Source organism: Nicotiana sylvestris, chromosome 1 (genome assembly GCF_000393655.2).
Source record: "Nicotiana sylvestris chromosome 1, ASM39365v2, whole genome shotgun sequence".
Classification (NCBI taxonomy): domain Eukaryota; kingdom Viridiplantae; phylum Streptophyta; class Magnoliopsida; order Solanales; family Solanaceae; genus Nicotiana; species Nicotiana sylvestris.
In genome coordinates this window covers 175,544,295-175,564,577 of record NC_091057.1, presented here as the reverse complement: position 1 = coordinate 175,564,577, position 20,283 = coordinate 175,544,295, and positions in this window count along the sequence as shown.

Genomic DNA, 20,283 nt, shown 5'->3' with positions numbered 1-20,283 from the left:
CTAGAGCTGAAGTTTTTGTTTGTAACTGGCGAACTTCAGCTCTAGAACTGAAGTTTTTGTTTTTGTAACTGGCGAACTTCAGCTCTAAAGCTGAAGTTTTTGTTTTGAAACTGGCAAACTTTAACTCTTACTTCAAGAGGCCAACTGTTTAGAACTACAACTATCCCGGTTTTGAATTACAGTGTAACAATCAAAAGGACACCATCCTCGAACTTCCCTTTTCTGTTCACTTAATTGTTGAAGAAATTGATTATATCTCACAGCAAATTCACCTTTATGATCCTAAGGAGTGCGTAATAGCCAAGCTATCAAAACTTAATTTATCACAATCTAATTTCAAAAATGTCGAAGATCCCACAGTCCTATTCAATTGTTCTGTTACTTCTGTACCATATGATTACAGTAACGTAGTTCCTTGTCTTGGTTCTTCTGGATACCAAGTTCATGCTGTTTCTCCGACCATTCTCCTCGACCTATTCTTGACTGGGCCTTGTACAAAAATTCATCAGTACCCATACTCACAGTAAACATATCTTGGGAACAGGCAGCTGAATTGGCCTGTACCACTCTGTGGAAATTGTGAGTCCAATGGAAGAAGAAGAAGAAGAAGAAGAAGAAGAAGAAGAAAACGAACGAGGGAGAGGGGCTGAAGTTATTTAAAAAGTAAGTACAAGTTAAAAGTTTTTTTAAAAAATGGGTATAGGTCGCCCCGTGTAATTTTTACAGAAGATATTGAACAATACTAATAACAGTGATGATATTGACAAAAAAGTACAACAGTGATGATGATCGAGTTCGGAACCGAAATATTATTTTTTTGGACTCAAACTACATAAATAGGTGAAAAAAACTTAGTGACTAAAATATATAAAACGCGTTTGCTTATAGAGTTGTACGTAGAGTTTGCGGGATTGTAATTAACGGATAAGTTGGTTAGAAGTCTGTATCGGTAAAGTTTTAAAAGCAATACACTTAAGTCCTCTAAGTATCTTTTTATATTTCCTTTAATCCCACAGAATTAGGTATGCTATTTTGGCAGTTAGGAAAGGTAAAACGTCTTTTAAAAAAGGTTTTTTTTAATATAAAACGTCTCCTATTTTTGACATTTTTACTATTTTTTCCATTTATTGAATCATTATTTGAAAAACCGAAAAGTCGTGTCCCTTCAAAGATATGACCTAAATTTATCCATAGCAAACTTGGAGCCAAAGTACTCAAATTTGGAGCCAAAGAAGTCTAGCTTGGAGCTAAAGAATAAAAGTATGTTTTTTTTTTTTTTTTTACTTGGGGACCAAGAACTTTGCCCTATAAATATAGGCCATCTTACTTCATTTGAATCATCCCATATTTTTATTAGAAACTCATTTTGAGTGTTCTTGTAATAGAGAGTTTTATTATATTCCATAAAGTTAGTGTTGAGAAACACTTTAAGTGAACCTCTTCTTTGTGAGTGATTGTAGCGAGGTTATTCTCTTGGGATATATTTTGGGATAATTAGAGTTTCATCTCTAATTTTATACTCTCTTTTGTGTGCTGATTGTTATAGTGAAATTGCTCCTCTCCGCTTGTGGACGTAGGTCACTTTGACCGAACCATGTTAAATTTGTGCCTCCTTTGTATGCTTTAATTACCGTTATTATCAACTTGCATTGTATTTGTTATTGTCATTATAACGCTGTTTGGCTAAATTCCGCGCTACCCGAATTTCCGATCCTAACAAATTGGTATCAGAGTTGGATCTAACCGGGTTAGTTTAAAGAGCCAATATGGCTCTAACAAAGATTTATGTTGAGAAATTTGACCGAAGTGCAAAGTTTGGGATGTGGCAATTAAAGATGGAAGCTATCCTAATTTAGGATGGCTTAGACTTGACGTTGCAAGGAAAGGAGAAAAAGTCGGATAAGATAACGGACGAGGAGTTTGCTATCATAGACAAAAAAGCAAAATCAAGTATCATCTTAAATCTCTCAAATGAGGTTTTACGTGAAGTTTCTATAGAAACCACAGCCAAAGGCATGTGGGAAAAATTGAAAACCTTGTATATGAAGAGAACGATGGAAAATAGACTTTACTTGAAGCAGAAGCTTTATAAAATTCGTATAGGTGAAGGTACCTCTATTCTCTCTCATCTTGACATCTTTGATTCCATTCTTATGGATTTGAGTAATATAGATGTTGAAATTAAAGATGAGGATCAAGCCGTATTACTGCTTTGTTCTCTACCCCCATCTTTTAAGCATATAAGAGATACTATGCTTTATGCAAAAGATAATATCTCTTATAAGGATATTAAATCTATCTTAAAATCAAAAGAACAAATAGATAGTAATATTACTAGGGAAGCTAGTGGAACTCAAGCGGAAGTTGGCTTGTTCGTTAGAGGTAAATCTGACTCAACATCCAGATACAATAATTTAGAGTATCGCTATTGTCATAAGAAAGGTCACATTATCTACGAATGCTATAAGTTGAAAAATAAAGAAAAGCATAAGGAAAGAAAAAATGAGCACAAAGATACTGACACCGCCGAAGCTAGTTTAGCAACTGATGAGATTGAGGGAACTATATTTTTAGCAACTCAAACTAGTTTCAAATCTGACAATGAGTGAATTTTAGATTCTAGTTGTTCGTATCATATGTGTCCCAATATGGACTTATTTTCTACATATGATTCGGTTGAAGGTGGGGTGTCCAATTGGGTAACAATGCTACTTGTAATGTTATTGGCAAAGGTACAATTCAGATCAAAATGCACGATGATATGGTGAGAACTCTCACCGATGTTAGATATATTCCTGAGTTGAAGAAAAATCTCATCTCTTTGGGCACTTTAGAATCTCTTGGGTGCAAATTCACTGGTGAAGGTGGAGTTTTGAAAATTTTTCAAGGTGCTCTTGTGATCATGAAAGCACACAGATCTGGTTCATTGTATACTTTATTGGGATCTACTGTTATAGGCACTACTACAGTTTTGGTATCAGACAACTTGTCTGATTTTGATGGCATTGAATTTTGACATAAGCCCATTGGGGCTTTTCTGGAGGTGGAGTAAAATAACTATATCATCCAATTTAGGCCAAGGTGGAGATTTGTAAGATATGGCCTAAATTTATCCATAGCAAACTTGGAGCCAAAGAAGTCTAGCTTGGAGCCAAAGAATAAAAGTATTTTCTTTTATTCTTTTTTCTTTACTTGGGGACCAAGAACTTTGCCCTATAAATATAGGCCATCTTACTTCATTTGAATCATCCCATATTTTTTATTAGAAACTCATTTTGAGTATTCTTGTAATAGAGAGTTTTATTATATTCCATAAAAGTTAGTGTTGGGAGACACTTTGAGTGAACCTCTTCTTTGTGAGTGATTGTAGCGAGGTTATTTTCTTGGGATATATTTTGGGATAATTAGAGTTTTATCTCTAATTTTGTACTCTCTATTGTGTGCCGATTGTTATAGTGAAATTGCTCCTCTCCGCTTGTGGACGTAGGTTGTGAGCACGTGATTTTTGCTTCGCACGACAATCGCTCCAAAAGAAATAAAAATAACAATAATTGGCCCTGCTGTACAAATTTTGGATTTTCACATGGCACTTTGTTGTTCATTTGCAATTTTTGCCCATTTTTTTATTATTAAAACAAAATGCAAAAAAAAAAAAATGTGTGTGTGTCATGCATAATTCGAACCGTAATCTGGTCGTTAAATAAGAAAATCATAAATAGGCATCTTCATCCGTGATTTTAATTTTTGTTTAATTTTACCCGTTTTGAATTACTTTAATGTGTGTGTGAATAATTGTATTAGGTGTTTATTTTAATTTGATTTTACTTGGTTTTGTATTTTTACAATGAAAAAAAAAGAAAAAAAGAAGAAGAAAAGGACCCTGCCTTTCCGGACTTGGGCCAATTTATTAAAATTGGCCCAAACAAACAGCCCAAAACCCAAGCCTGCCCGGTCCAGACCACCTGATGCCCAGAGAATCCAAACGACGTCGTTTTGGTACAGGTTGATCTGGGCCGTTGATCTCAAATTGATCAACGGCCAAGATCAATTCCCCATAACCCACCAATAAACCCGACCCGTCTCACCCGGACCGACCCCAACCCTTTACCCTTGAAACGACACCGTTCCACTTAAGCTATCAGATCCAGACCGTAGATCTAGATTGATCTAACGGTCGAGATCAATCCACCCATTAACTATATAAGACCATAATCTTACCCTGCCCCCCTATCTGAACCCCAGCCTTCGTCTCCAAACAAACAGCCCTAAAACCCTAGCCGCCCCTGCGTACTTTCGCCATGAAATCCGGTGGCATGGATGCCGGTGACCTTCCCCTTAACACCCTAGAACGCCCTTGCCATCCTGAACCCAAATCTATCAACCAGGTAGTTCGAATCCCTTCCCACCTTCTCGAATCTTCATTTGAAGATTCGAGTCAAAACTCGATCTACACGGTTTAACCCTAAAATCATACCAGACACTCCCCAGACCCCCTCGTGACCAAACCATACTTGGTTTGGTCCGAATCAGATCAGGGAAGCATGAATCCCAGATCTGAGTTTTGAAGCTTTGAGATCCTTCGTCACTGGTCCGTGTTTTGTTCGAGCCAAAGAATTTAAGGCCTAATGGACCTTAATCGAGGTGTTTCTCATCTGAGAAACACTTCGATTAAAGTCCGTTCAGCCTTAAGAAAGGTCTGTCCAAATCCGGGTTGAAACTTTTAACTTTTCAAGTTTAAGGTGAGTTCTTTCTTTTCTTTATTTGTTTTGGCCCATCTGATTGTGTTAAAAGTCTGTTCATGCTTTGATTTTGTGTCTTTGAATTTTGTCAACTGTGCCCCGTCCACTTTGCCTGAACCACTGTGTTTTGTTTGAACCCCTCATATTCTGATAAGACATGTGTATTGGTTGTATTCCAAATTTGTACTGACTAACTGATTCCTCAAGGTATAATTCTGTTTAATCAGTATAAGACAAGTCATGTGTCCCATGCTTTTGAATGTCTGATTTTTGGCTACGTTTGTGTATGTTAATGCTAATATAGTCGAGTCGACGTGTGTCGTCAATTAGTTTCAACTGGCTGAACAAAGTTAAATCGATTTGCTTCTGTTGAACATTTGCCTGAGTCAATTAAGAACCAGTTTTTGTTTACTTATAGCTGTTGAATTGATCAGTAATGTAAAAAGGGATGTTTGGTTTAAATTCTGAATTGGGAGGCATGTGCACTCGTGCACAGCATGTGCATTGGTGCACCTCATGTGCTTTGTGCACAGCCTGTGGCCTGCATAAAGGTCTTTGTTAAGTGTTAAACAATTTGACAGCATATGCTGTCAGATACATTCTACTGCCCATACTTGGCTTTAGTTTAAAGAAGTATTTAAACCTTTTAAAAGTTAAATCTGCCAGGGAATGTTGATGGGGGTTAATACTTAAATAACTAATTGGAATCTGAAAATGTAAAAGGCACATGGGAGGGGTATGGTGATAGTCTAAACAGGCTGTTAAAAGGGGTAAGGAAGGCTTATAAAAGAGGGGGCATCTGACTAAGAAGGGAGGGGATACAGAATTAGGAGATAGACATACAGAAGAGGGACATAGACAGAATTAAAAAAAAAAATAGACAGACTGTGAGGAATTTCTGAAAGAGAAAGCTGAAATACAAATAGATACACAGGGGGGATAGAGAAAAAACCTGAAGAGCTGAAAAAGAAAAACACAAACACAGATAGAGAGAAGTTAAGGGATAGAAGGTGTACAATCAACAATCAGAAACTGTTTCCTCCTATTATTGTTTGGGTTTCAGCTGTTCAATTTGTTCAAAATCAATTCTGATTCTTTGAAGTTCCAGTTGTGTCTACTAGTCGAGTGTTTTCATTGGTTTGCTACTGGTTTGGTCTGTCTGGAGTCCTGATTCTATTCCACTGGGTGTGGCTGTCATTTGGCTACTGCTTTCTATTGGCCATAGTTGCATTTCTGCACTCGAGCCTGTTCTTGCTGTATTGCTTTATCTGCTGCTATCTTGCCTTGCTGCTGCTGCTATTTTGTTTCCTGCTGTTGCTGATTTCCCTATCTTCTTCCTCTTCTCTTTGGCATTTTCAGTTGTTTCCAGGTACACATCTCAAGTCTCACATTGGTGTAGCTGAATGTAACATTGAAAAAGCATGAATAGAAAGATTTGAAGGAGTTATAATCACCCGTTTACTGACTGCCTTTTCATAAATGTTGTTAAGTTTATGTAAATTGTAGTTTATAGCTGATAGGGAATACATTGTTAAACTTGTACTATGTTGATTTGAACTGTGGTGTTCGATTCGTTTAGTGGCATACAAAAATGTAAATAGAACTCTTGGAATGTGAAACTATTTAATGTGATTGTTAAAATTAAATTCACTCTTTCAGCATGTATTGAATAAGTAAGGGCAAATGGCTATTAAACCTAGCCAAATATAATGTGGTTTTGAACTGCCCGGTTTTTGATTTCTTTAGGCCTTTATAGGATTAGTTTTGAATGTTATCGGGGGTATTCTTCAATAAGGAATTCTATTAACCCTGTTTAAGCAAGTTAATCTAACTTTGACCTAAAGATGTTTGTTCGGATTAAGTGTCGTATTTCATTAGACTAAGCGGATTTCTTCTGTCAAACTAAAGCAATTTTCCATTGAAGTGTAGTGTTTTCTCTACTTTGTAAATAATTAATCAGAAATTGATAAGAATCCGGATTAGGCAAAAGCATATAGTTAAATTAGCATGTTCTTTTTTTCTTTTAGTTTTAGGGACAAGCGTAATAGAAATGTAGCCACTGTAGGGTTCCCTTCTAAAATAATGAGACGAGCCTCGCCAAATAAAAAGCAAATTGCGGGGCCCTCAATAATTGATCATGATAAATACTTAGAATTTGGGACGGACGGTTTAGTGAATACCACCGCCCTCCCTAAAGAGAATAACGCGTTAGATTCTTTAGGCGTGACTTTAAGTAAATTATATTCTTAAATTCGGGTGCACATTGATGTGACCCAAATCCAAATCTCAACGGAGTCAAAATGTGTCGACGACCACGGGTGCATTGATTGTGACGTGGTTCGAGATGCATTTTCACGACGTTGCAATTCTATAAAAATAAATGATAATAATAAAAGCGGTTTAAACTTAATAAAAGCACATAAGTCACAACATGTATTTAAATCAGATATTTAGCCATTATAACAATTTAAGCGACCGTGCTAGAACCACGGGATTCGAGGGTGCCTAACACCTTCCCTTGGGTCAACAGAATTCCTTACTTAGAATTTCTGGTTCGCAGACTTCATTTGGAAAAGTCGAAAATTTCCTCGATTTGGGATTCAAGATAAACCGGTGACTTGGGACACCAAAAGCCAAACCTTTCCCAAGTGGCGACTCTGAATTAAATAAATAATCCCATTTCGAATATTGTCACTTAAATTGGAAAAACTCCCTCGCGCATTTAACCCTTCGGGGCGGGCGCGCAAAAAGGAGGTGTGACAGCTCTGGCGACTCTGTTGGGGAAGTTATGACCCAGAACCACTGGTCAGGGTCCAAGAATTCGAGCTTAGAATAATTGTTATATTTGGCTTTATTATCTGATCTTTATTACATGTTTTGCATAAAAGTGCTAAATGTTGTCTTTTACCGCTTTTGATATTATCTGAACTGTATATAAACTGTGCCGAAACCCTTCTTTTCTTACCTCCGGGGAGAAGCTCGCTGGTCGAGACTCCCTATTCTGTTAGTGTCAATACCTGAAATAAGAAAGAGGTCGGACAAGTTACAAAGCCGGACGATCTCGCGGGTCCCCGGTACGTAGCCCCCTCCTCGACTCGAGTTGTCCGCTCGGGTACACAGTCTAGAACAAATACCAAGGTTTAAACCTAGTATAACGAAACTTCATGCCGGATCCCTAGTAGGAACGCTTATTTGCATCATATTGCATTTGACTTAGGGGACTCAACACAGGGGTTGGGTCCGTCTAGGACAGGCAACCTGAAATGGAAAAGACCATCATGCTGCATTCCTATCTGTGTTGTGCATTTATTTGCTTCGGTTCCGCATGTCGACCGGTTCCTAAAAAAAAGGGGAAAATAGCAGCGTAGGGGAGATAATTACTTATTTTTGGAAAATAAAACCAATGTCCAAGTAGTGTCAAAACCTCGCCGGAATTTTTCTAAAAAAAAACTGTCTTGTTTATTGAGAGTTATTAAAAAAAAATATAAAAATTTTCTTTTATCACTTTCAAAATCAAAAAAAAAGAAAAGGTATTTATTTTAAAAGTAAAAAAAAATCGAAAATTCATAATTCAAAAAATGTGTTGTTTCTTTCGTAGTACCCCTTTTATGAATTCAGACTAATAGTCCAAATTTTTCCTAAAAAAAATAATATAAAAAAATAAATAAATAGTTTCTTTAATCTTTATCTCTTTTCAAAAAAATGTAAAAAATACGCATTCCTGATTTCTAGGTTTATTCGATTTTTTCCTATTTTACGATATCCCGAACTACGCCGGTTTGATTCTCACCGGATGTGAGATACGTAGGCAACCCTCGTCGGGTTCAACCCCATTTTTCTAAATAGCCAAAAATCAGTAAATAAATAAATAAAAGATGTGTCAAATTTTTAAAAGAGTCGTAAATAAGTCAGGTGACGTTGTTTTATCATAAATAGCCGAATGTTCCCGAAAGGGACGCCGGAAGGCTGACTTTGCATAAACAGCCACCTTTGGGTCTTGTTTAGCGTTTTTATCCAATAGACCCGCACAGCCTTAAAATCTTCGTCTCCGAAGTGTTTAAAGGTCGTGTTCAAAACTTGATCCTCTCTATGAAAATATTTTTTGAGTCAGTCAATTTTGTTAAAATCACCTTAATAAATGTGCAGGATGAGCACGATGCAAAATGAACATTTTTCAATAATGGCCAAAATCCCTGTCAAGTTACGGCTATGGTGGAATGATCTAGGTGTTGAAGGACAAAATGAGGTTAAGAAATATCTGAAAGGTCTTGTGGGTTTGTTGGAAATCCAGCCTCGGGGAGATATCATAAGAGCTTTGGTTACCTATTGGGACCCGGCGCACAATGTTTTCCATTTCTCTGATTTTGAACTCACCCCGACTTTGGAAGAAATGGCCGGATACATCGGGAATACTGAACTTCCCTTGAGGGAAAAATACTTGGTCGCCCCAAGAGTCGTCACGGTACATCGGTTCCTAGATTCATTGAAGATACCTAGAACAGTCCACAACCCGGATCTGGCAGCCGGATTTTGTACTCCATGCTTCATATATGATAGGTACGGTCATGAGGGGGGATTCAATAATCCAATCAACAAACTGTGCAGCAAAGGAGTTCGTCAGAAGTGGGACGAGCACAGACGGGTAGCGTTCATGATAATGTTCCTGGGTCTTCTGGTATTTCCGAGGAAAGATGGAAACATTGATTTGAAGATATCTGGGGTCGTCAGCACTTTACTCACGCAAAGTGACAGTACTCTCGCGCCTATGGTGGTATCCGACATCTTTCGAGCTCTCACAGCTTGTAAAGCTGGGGGAAATTTCTTCGAAGGTTGTAACTTGCTCCTACAGATATGGATGACCGAGCACCTCTGCCATCATTCCGAGATTTTGAGCCATGGTTCCCCGGAAAAGACCCGCATAGAAGAATCTTACACGAGAACCAAAGAGATCAGTTTGCCCAAAGGAGTCCTGGCATGGACCTCGTTCTTCCAAGCTCTTATCGCCGGCCAAATACAATGGACGTTGGGATGGTTGCCTGTTAATGAGATCCTATATATGTCTGCAGCTAAAATTCATTTCTTACTGATGGGGCTTAAGAGCATTCAACCTTACGCACCCTGCCGAGTTTTAAGACAGTTCGGAAGATGCCAGACAGTACCTCATGAGGAAGATCTAAGCACTCAAGCAGTTGAGATAAGTCCTAACGGACAGTTCCCAGAAGCAAAGATTCGCCAAATCTGGAATGAGGGTCAATATTTGAAATCAGATACTTGCGTGCGGGATCAAGCCAAAGGAGAAACGGCGCCAGGTTACCTTGCATGGTACAGAAGGGAACTCGAGCATGAAAGGCCAGCTAAGAGACCCCACATCCGGAATTTTACCGAATCATCACAAAAGCAGTGGGATTGGTTAGCGAAAGAAAGAGGCTATTGCGCCGAAATCAGCAGGTTAAAGCAACAAGTGGAAAACTTGAAATATGAACACAACGTACAAGTTGCTACCGATCTGGGAGAGCGGAACAGGTTGATTCAAGAAAATGAAAAGCTCAGAGCCCAGATCAAACAGATAAGGTTGGATGCAGATAAACAGCCAAGGCGTCGATCAGACGAGCACCTGATAAAAAGGCTAAAAAGCGAGATTAGAGAGTGGCGAGATGGTTTGGAGAAATCTGAAAATGTCATAGCAGAGCTCAAAGCACAGTGGGATACAAGAACAGATAAGCATCGCAAATACCTGAATCAATTGGAAGGCGACCACGAGAAGACTGTTGCTAAGATAAAGAGAGAGATGGCAGCACTTGAGATCAAAGCAGCTAGTCAGGCCAAGGATTTCCAAATTGAGAGCAGATACTGGTATGACTCAATAGCCCAGATGAAGTTGGAAGTACGGCGATTGGAGCATCAGCATATACATGATATTCAAGTATTCGAGATATGCAGCGATCAGATAAAACGCCTACTCATAGAAAAGAAGCAAACTAGAGATAAAATCAAAGCCATTGCCCATGCCATCACCAGACGATGTCTGCGATGTGAGAACATGTCCAGTGTTACCTTCCCCTCAGCAGTAATGGTTTATGTCAAGCAGACTATGCACGAGCTGGAGCAACTTGAGAGGGATCTCACGCCTAGGACCGCGGCGAGGCCGAACGATGCCCCGCGGAAACCAATTTTTAAAACCATAATGCATTCATAGGTCAAATCTGTATTTTAGCATCTTCTGCCTGTTTTTTCATCAAGGTGATTTTCAGTCTATTTTGAGTCTAGGTTTATTTTCAAAGTTTGCTCTTTCTTTTGCAAAATGTAGCTTGTAATAGAACGTTTCAACAATAAAGAGGTTGTTTCTTTTACGCTCATTTGTGTTTTTCGAACTACGTAATGATCTGATTCACGTAGGCATCGTGATACGTAGGCAATCCTCATCGGATCCGGTCGCATTTCTTTTACTACGAAAATAAAAAAAAATAAAAATAAAAGGAAAACAAAAGAGAAAAAGAAAAGAAAAGAAAAAAAGGGGAAAAACTAATAAGAGGAAAAATGCCGGAATGACGCATGCTCTCGTAGCAAACATATAGTAATCCACTTAACTGTATAGGTGCATCATGCCCAACGTGAGATTAACTATCTGTTATTTGCTGCAAATTAACCGTGCGTTTGTCATTGAGCATTTTCCCAGGGTTTTTGGAAAGACGGTTGGTTTGGTGAAAGTCTGGCCTCGCACTCATACTTCACGAGGTCAAGGAGAAGTGTTCAACTACCTGTTGTTAGGACCAGAAGCAGTACTCACACTTACTTCACCAGGTCAAAAGGAAGTGTGGAAATGTCTTCAGAAATTCCATTGCAAACAATCCCTATTTCTGAGGAAAGCTCGATCTCAGCCGTCCTCACACCTGAATCCGCGACTGCGGAAGAAAATAGAATCCTACGGCTCCGCATGTTGGAAATGCTAGACGACTGGAATAATGGGAAAGAGCCGCCAAGTGTCGTCCCCGGATTCCCTGAATTATTCTCCAGGTCAAGTGGAACGTCTAATGTCCCCATAAACTATCCTGCTACCCCATTCGGGTACCCAGCCACCTCAGCCTTCTCTGCTGGATCGCCCTCTGAGCCTCATCCCCGAATGTCATCCACTGATGCAAGCATGAACATCTTTACTGCATCGCCTTGCCCGATTACGGCACAGCCCACCACGTACAAGCCAAGCTTTGACTCATCCTCTTTTACATTCCAAGCACCATCGTTCTCAATGGAACCAACTAGGTTCGCTACCAGTACTAATCCTCTACCGCCTCAGTGCGAGCTTGCACCGGGACAGGATCAGAACCCCAGAATTGCAGAGCAAAATGAGATTGCCAAGAGAATGAGAAGCCTTGAACAAAGTTTGAAGAATATGCAAGGATTGAGCGGACAAAAGAGCGTCTCTTACGCCGACCTGTGCATGTTCCCTCACGTGCACCTGCCAACGGGTTTCAAGACCCCCAAGTTCGAGAAATACGATGGGCACGGTGACCCCATTGCACATCTTAAGAAATACTGCAACCAATTACGGGGAGCCGGCGGAAAAGAAGAACTGCTGATGGCGTATTTTGGGGAAAGTCTAGTAGGGATAGCTTCGGAATGGTATATGGATCAGGAAATGTCCCGATGGCATATATGGGATGATCTCGCCAGAGATTTCGTAAAACAATTCCAGTATAACATCGACATTGCGCCAGACCGAAACTCTCTGTCGAATTTAAAGAAGAAACCTTCGGAAAGCTTCAGAGAATATGCTATCAAGTGGCGTGAACAGGCGTCGAGAGTGAAGCCTCCCATGGATGAAGTGGAAATGGTCACTACTTTTCTCCAGGCTCAAGAGTCTGACTATTTCCAAAACATGATGTCGGCCATGGGTAAGCCATTCGCGGAAGCGATCAAGATTGGAGAGATGGTGGAAAATGGGTTGAAAACGGGAATGATTTTGAGTCAAGCAGCCATAAGGGCAACCTCTCAGGCCGTCCAAAGCGGGTCTAGAGGAACGACAAGGGGGAAGAAGAAGGAAGAAACGGCTATGGCAGCCTCTGAAGCAAGGGAGTATCGTCATCCCAGGCCCCATTTTCCGGAAAGGGCCCCACAACACTACTACCCCCACTCAAATGTGGCATATGCTCATCAACCTTATATGGTCATGAATGCCCAACCTTATAACCATCCACCACAACAAGCCAACCGAGGCCCAGCTCCACCTCCCAGAAATCAGCCTCCTTACCGCAACCACTATAACCCACAACCCCCGCAGAATAACTACCGCCCCCAAGAGCCACCTCGACGGCGGACTTTCACGCCCATCGGTGAACAATACTCTACTTTGTTTCCCTAAGCTAGTCCAGTTGGGTTTCTTGCAACCAATTCCCCAAACGAGGCAAAACCCAACATCGCCTTCTTATAAAGCCGGAGTCAGATGCGCCTATCATTCAGGAGCCGAGGGACATGATACAAACGACTGCTGGTCATTGAAAAGAGTGGTCGAAAATTTGATAGAGCAAGGGAAGATAGTGCTAAGGGACGAGGAGATCCCGAATGTAACTAACAATCCACTACCTGCTCACAATAATGGGCCGCTGATCGGAATGATTTGTGAAGACAAGGAATTCGACCCTGCTCTGAAAGCCATAATTGCCATTGTCGACACGGGGAAGAGGCCCGAAATGGACCAGAAACCAGAAAAGGGGGAGGAGGCCAAGGTTGCAGAGAGCAAGCCTGAAAAGAAGGTGGAGAAGAAAGTGGTACCAGCAAAGGGTGGAGCTCTTTACATACCGCGAGGTCAAGCCAAGAAGACGCAGAACTTCGGGATCAAAAAGACAAAACCTATGTACGTGCCAAAAGGGGCCTATGTGGTCCGGGGGACGATTCAACCACCTCGGCTGAATGAGCCAGTGGTTATCGGACGCGTGCCACAAAAGCCAATGACCAACCCGTCCACAGTGCCGTGGAATTATCAAAAGACTTTGGTAATGTACAAAGGTAAAGAGGTCATGGGAGAACTTCCAGAAAATACTTTCATTGGAGGGTACTCAAATACCCAAGAACTGAACAACGCCACACAAAGGCGCTTCCCTCCAAAGAAGCCCGTGAGTGTTGAAGAAGCGGAAGTGTTCTTCCAACAAATGAAGATGCCGGATTACGAAGTGATAGATCAGCTGCGCAAGCACCCTGAGCAAGTATCCATGCTGTCATTATTAATGAGGTCAACCGAGCATCAAAAGATCCTGCTGAAAACCCTGAATGAAGCATATGTACCGGTTGAAACCTCGGTGGAGCAACTAGAGCGGATGACAGAAAGATTCTTCGCCGTCAATCAAATCTCTTTCAGCAAGAATGATTTACCCCCAGAAGGAGCGGCACACAACAAGGCTTTGCATCTAACAGTTAAATGCGAAGACTATTATGTCAAGAGGGTAATGTTGGATGGAGGCTCAGGCGTTGACATTTGCCCACTCTCCACGCTGCAAAGAATGGAAATTGGAGCCGAAAGAATCCGACCTAACAATGTCTGCGTAAGAGCTTTCGACGGCATCAAGAGAGACACCATGGGAGAAATAGACCTGTTGTTGGTCATAGGACCAGTCGAATTTCGAGTAACCTTCCAGGTGATCGACATGGACACATCCTACAATTTTCTCCTTGGCAGACCTTGGATCCATGCGGCAGGAGCCGTGCCTTCCACTCTTCACCAGATGGTGAAGTTCGAGTACGAAGACCGAGAGATCGTGGTCCATGGGGAAGATGAGCATGCCATTTATCGGGACCCATCCATCCCTTACCTTGAACCGAGAGAAGGAAGCGAACATACGGTCTATCAAGCTTTCGAGATTGTACTGGCAGAGCAGCACCAAGAGGGAATACCTTGCCCCCAGCCTTTCTTGTCTAACACCTCGGTCATGGTGGCCAAAGAGATGATCCAGCACGGATTTAGGCCAGGGAAGGGACTTGGACGAACCCTTCAGGGAATAACAGAACCCATTACTTTGCCAGTTATCAAGAAACCTTTTGGACTAGGTTTCAAACCTACTCCAGTAGACGAAAAATGGGCAAAGAAAAGGAGAAATGAGGGCTGGAAGTTGCCTCAACCACTGCCGGATTTATATGCGACTTTCATCAGGCCAAGGTACGCTGAAGAAGAAGATGATGAGGTCTTCACAGCTGAGGAAATCGAGGAAATATGTGGGGCAATGAGGGAAATGCTCTACGAGGTCCACATGGTTCAACCAGGCGAAGGCACGAGCACTGCTGAGATGATGTACATGGGGCCAAACGCCAAGCTCCAAAACTGGGAGATCACGCCATTCCCAACTAGACGGAAGTCCGGGTAGACCTGTCCTGCCACCTTTCCTGTATCACAAGTTATCTCCGGGACATAACTTGAACGTTTTCTTCTTTTCAATTGTTGTTCCGAATTCCTAGTTGTAAACGTTGTTGTCTTCCAATTTTCCAAAGAAAATAAAAAAAAATCATCATTGCTTTCCTATTCTTTCTTTTGTTCTGATTTTATTACTTTTCCTCTTATCTTCCTTTTCAGTCCTAATAATGCGGCTTTAAATATGACATGCTTGCGGACTTCACGCCCAGATCACAATGAGCTATTTAACTGCGAATTAATGAACCCAGAACCAGAATATGATGCGGAAGAGGCTTTTAGGGAGATAAACCGAGAGTTGGAATATTTCGAGAATAAACCTAAGCCAAATCTGAATGACACTGAACCGGTAAATTTAGGAACCCCGGAAGAAATCCGGGAGACCAAGATAAGCATTCACACGGACAAGAAAACGCGAGAGGCGATAATTCAACTTCTTTTTGAATTCAAAGACGTGTTTGCTTGGTCATATGATGACATGCCGGGACTAGGTGTTGATCTAGTGGTTCACAAATTGCCGATTCATCCTGATTGTCCTCCAGTTCAACAAAAGCAACGAAAGTTCAAAACTGAGGTCAGTGACAAGATTAAAGAGGAGATCACCAAGCAGCTGAAAACGGGAGTGATCCGGGTAGTCCAATATACAACATGGTTGGCGAATGTGGTTCCAGTACCGAAAAAGGACGGGAAAACTCGGGTATGTGTAGATTACCGAGATCTGAACAGAGCAAGTCCCAAAGATAATTTCCCGCTGCCCAACATCCACATCCTCGTTGATAATTGTGCCAAACACGAGATACAGTCTTTTGTAGATTGTTATGCTGGGTATCATCAGGTACTGATGGATGAAGAGGACGCCGAGAAAACTGCCTTCACCACGCCTTGGGGCACCTACTGTTACCGGGTCATGCCATTTGGTCTGAAGAATGCTGGGGCTACTTACATGAGGGCCATGACTGCCATTTTCCATGACATGATGCATCAGGAAATAGAGGTGTACGTGGACGATGTGATAGTCAAGTCCAGGACGCAGGATAACCACATCCAAGACTTGAGGAAATTCTTCGAGAGGCTAAGGAAGTATGACTTGAAGCTAAATCCAGCCAAATGCGCTTTCGGAGTTCCGTCGGGCAAACTTTTGGGTTTCATCGTAAGCAGGAGAGGTATCGAGCTAGATCCAACTAAGATAAAATCCATCAGAGATTTGCCTCCTCCAAGAACAAAGAAAGACGTGATGAGTCTGCTGGGCAGGTTGAATTACATCAGTCGGTTCATTGCCCAGCTGACAAGCACGTGTGAGCCCATATTCAAGCTGTTAAGGAAAGATGCGGCGATTAAGTGGACAACTGAGTGTCAAGAAGCCTTTGATAAAGTCAAAGAATACCTTTCGAATCCCCCGGTCTTGGTCCCTCCAGAACCGGGAAGGCCACTTTTCTTGTATCTAACAGTCTTGGAGAACTCTTTCGGCTGCGTCCTCGGGCAACACGACGTAACCGGAAAGAAGGAGCAAGCAATCTACTACTTGAGCAAGAAATTCACCGGCTACGAGGCCAAATACACTCTGCTGGAAAGGACATGCTGCGCTCTCACATGGGTTGCACAAAAGCTGAGACATTATCTCCAAGCCCACACTACATTCCTCATAAGCAGGTTGGATCCTTTGAAGTATATATTCCAGAAACCAATGCCTACTGGGAGACGGGCTAAATGGCAAATCTTGCTTACGGAATTCGACATAGTTTATGTCACCCGCACGGCGATGAAAGCCCAGGCGTTAGCAGATCATTCGGCCGAAAATCCGGTTGATGAGGAATACTAGCCATTGGATACCTACTTTCCAGACGAAGAGGTAAACACCGTAGAAGTGATCTCGGAGGAAGCACATGTTTGGAAGATGTTCTTTGACGGAGCCGTGAACGCCAAGGGTGTAGGGATTGGGGCAATTTTGATCTCGCCTTCCGGTCAGCATTATCCCGCCACAGCTAGACTGCGTTTCTTTTGCACAAACAATACAGCTGAGTATGAAGCCTGCATTATGGGCATGCATATGGCAATCGATCAGGATGTCGAAAACTTACTGATTATGGGAGATTCTGACCTGATCATCCGGCAAGCTCAAGGCGAGTGGGAAACTCGGGATGTCAAACTTATCCCATACCGACAACATGTGGAGGACCTCAGCAAGCGCTTTACATCAATAGAATTTCAGGTATATTCCGAGGTGTCACAATGAACTGGCAGATGCACTTGCTACTCTGGCTTCTATGCTACCCTACCCGGGCAACGCCCACGTCGATCCTTTGGAAATCCAAATCAAGGAAAGACACGGTTACTGCAGTGTAATCGAGGCGGGATCAAATACGCAGCCTTGGTACCATGACATCAAGAGGTTCCTGAAGACGCAAGAATACCCCGAGCACGCTACTGGAGATCAAAAGAGGACCATTAGGCGACATGCAAGTGGTTTCTTTTTGAGCGGTGAATTGTTATATAAGAGGACTCCGGACCTTCAATCTCCTAAGATGTGTCGATATCGAGGAAGCGAGAAAGATCATGCACGAAGTACACGCAGGTGTGTGCGGACCTCACATGAACGGGTATGTCTTAGCGAAGAAAATCCTTAGAGCAGGTTATTACTGGATGACCATGGAAAAGGATTGCTTTAGCTTCGTTCGGAAATGTCATCAATGTCAGGTGCACGGTGATTTGATTCATGCACCTCCCACGGAACTACATCCCATGTCCGCCCCTTGGCCATTTGTCGCTTGGGGCATGGACGTCATTGGACCGATTGAACCAAAGGCTTCGAATGGACACAGGTTTATACTGGTAGCCATCGATTACTTCACAAAATGGGTAGAAGCTGTCACTCTCAAGTCGGTCACCAAGAAAGCTGTGGTGGATTTTGTACACTCAAATCTTATCTGTCGCTTCGGTATTCCTGCGACTATCATTACAGATAACGCAGCAAACTTGAACAGTCACTTGATGGGAGATGTGTGCGAGCAATTCAAGATAACACACAGGAATTCCACTCCTTATCGGCCAAAAGCCAATGGTGCCGTGGAAGCGGCAAACAAAAACATCAAGAAGATTCTGAGGAAAACGATCCAAAGTTCCCGACAGTGGCATGAGCGGTTACCTTTTGCATTATTGGGGTACCGCACTACGGTACGCACATCAGTAGGGGCAACTCCTTATCTTTTGGTTTATGGGACCGAGGCCGTAATACCGGCAGAGGTAGAGATTCCTTCACTTCGAATCATTGTCGAAGTAGAAATCGAGGACAGCGAGTGGGTTAAGACTCGGTTAGAGCAATTGACGTTGATTGATGAAAAGCGAATGGCCGCGGTTTGTCACGGACAGTTATACCAACGAAGAATGGCCCGTGCTTACAACAAGAAAGTCCGACCCCGGAATTTCGAAGTAGGTCAGCTGGTACTAAGGCGTATTCTGCCGCATCATGAAGAAGCGAAAGGAAAGTTCGCCCCAAATTGGAAAGGCCCATACATCGTAAGGAAAATATTGCCAAGAGGAGCATTGTATTTAGGTGATATCGAAGGAAATGACCCCGACACAGCAGTAAATGCAGATGCAGTCAAGAGGTACTACGTCTAAATCATACTCCAGTGGTCCTGACACGTTTGAAAATGGCGAAGGTTTTATTCCCCACTACTCCCCAAACACTACCCAATTCTCTCTACCAACTTTTGAGCCACTTACAAAACACAAAAAAAAACAAAAAAAAAAAAAGGGAAAAGAAAACAAAACAAAACAAATTTGATTGAGGCCTGAACTACGTTTGACTTGATTCCGAAAGGATACGTAGGCAGCCTCTCCCTGAGGTTCAGTCACACCAACAATAAAATCCCATTCACCCTGAAATTGAAACCGGGGCACGTCAAGCAGTTGAGAAGTTGGTATCACTAATCTCCTTACCAAGCACAAGCCTTCAAATCAATTACCAAATATGGTGGGGAACCAATAAGCGTCACGACTGGAGACCAGCACACTTTGAATTGAGAGAGATAAAATGAGAGAGTCTCGGCGGTGAAAACCTTTGGGCACCGCGAGGCGACGGGAGTAGAGAAACCAAAATGAGAGAGCTTGTTTGGTAAAAACTCGCAAAGAGTGCTATCAAGCGATGACAGGAAGAGAAATGAGAGAGGTCAGCCAGCGAAAACCCGCAAAGGGCGCGGTTGGCCGAAAAAGAATGACGCCACCCCAAGAAAGTTTCGGCAGAATGCCACCAGTTTGGAATCACAGATCCCTTCTGGTTCAGGAAAACGCAAGCTCTTAGAAGGTCAGACGTCCAGTCCAAAGAGCATGTCATGTCATTTAAAGCCAGCGTTATCTTCCTCAGATAAGTCTTCCTCGTCCCGAAAAGGCTGTTCCTTTTCTGATTTATTTTCCCCTTTCTTTGTTTCTTTTCGAATCCCTTTTGCATTTTAACCCCGAATTTAGGACACACCGGAAAAGGACAGGTGGCATGGTTTGTTTGCACGGAATCCCGTCTCATGAAGGAAAGTGCCTCATCTCGTTGATATGATTGCCCAAGCATGATGAATCATGACGTTTGATGGTGTTTCAGAGTAAAGAGGAAAGAGAGAAATCTTGAAATCTTCCCCAGCAAGTCCGCCCTCGGACAAATCTCCACAGAGTCTCCCCCTGTACAAATCCCCACAGAGTTTCTCCTTTTGTACAATCTCCCACAAAGTCTCCCAAGTATAAAAAAAGAAAAAAAAAATCTCAGTTGGAATTTCATCAGCACATCCCCAGCGAGTCCTTTGGTAAATATTCCCCAAACAAGCTTACCCCAACAAACCCTGGGAAACTCATTTTGAAATAAATCCCCAGCATCCCCCATTGTACAAAATCCACACAAAAAAATCCACTTTGTGAATATTCCCCCACAGAATTTCCTTTTTGTACATATTCCCACAAAATACCCCCAATAAAATCCCCGTTGAGAACCTCCAATCAAAACGGGACAAAAAAAGGGGGGGCCTTACGAGGCAAGTCATCACAGAATCTGGAAATACAAGCCTGAGTAGTCTAAAGGTTTCGCCATTCGAATCAAATCAATGGCGGAACTTCGCAACAGAAATGAAGACGCAAGAAAGCAATTGGGAACGATCAAGGTCACCA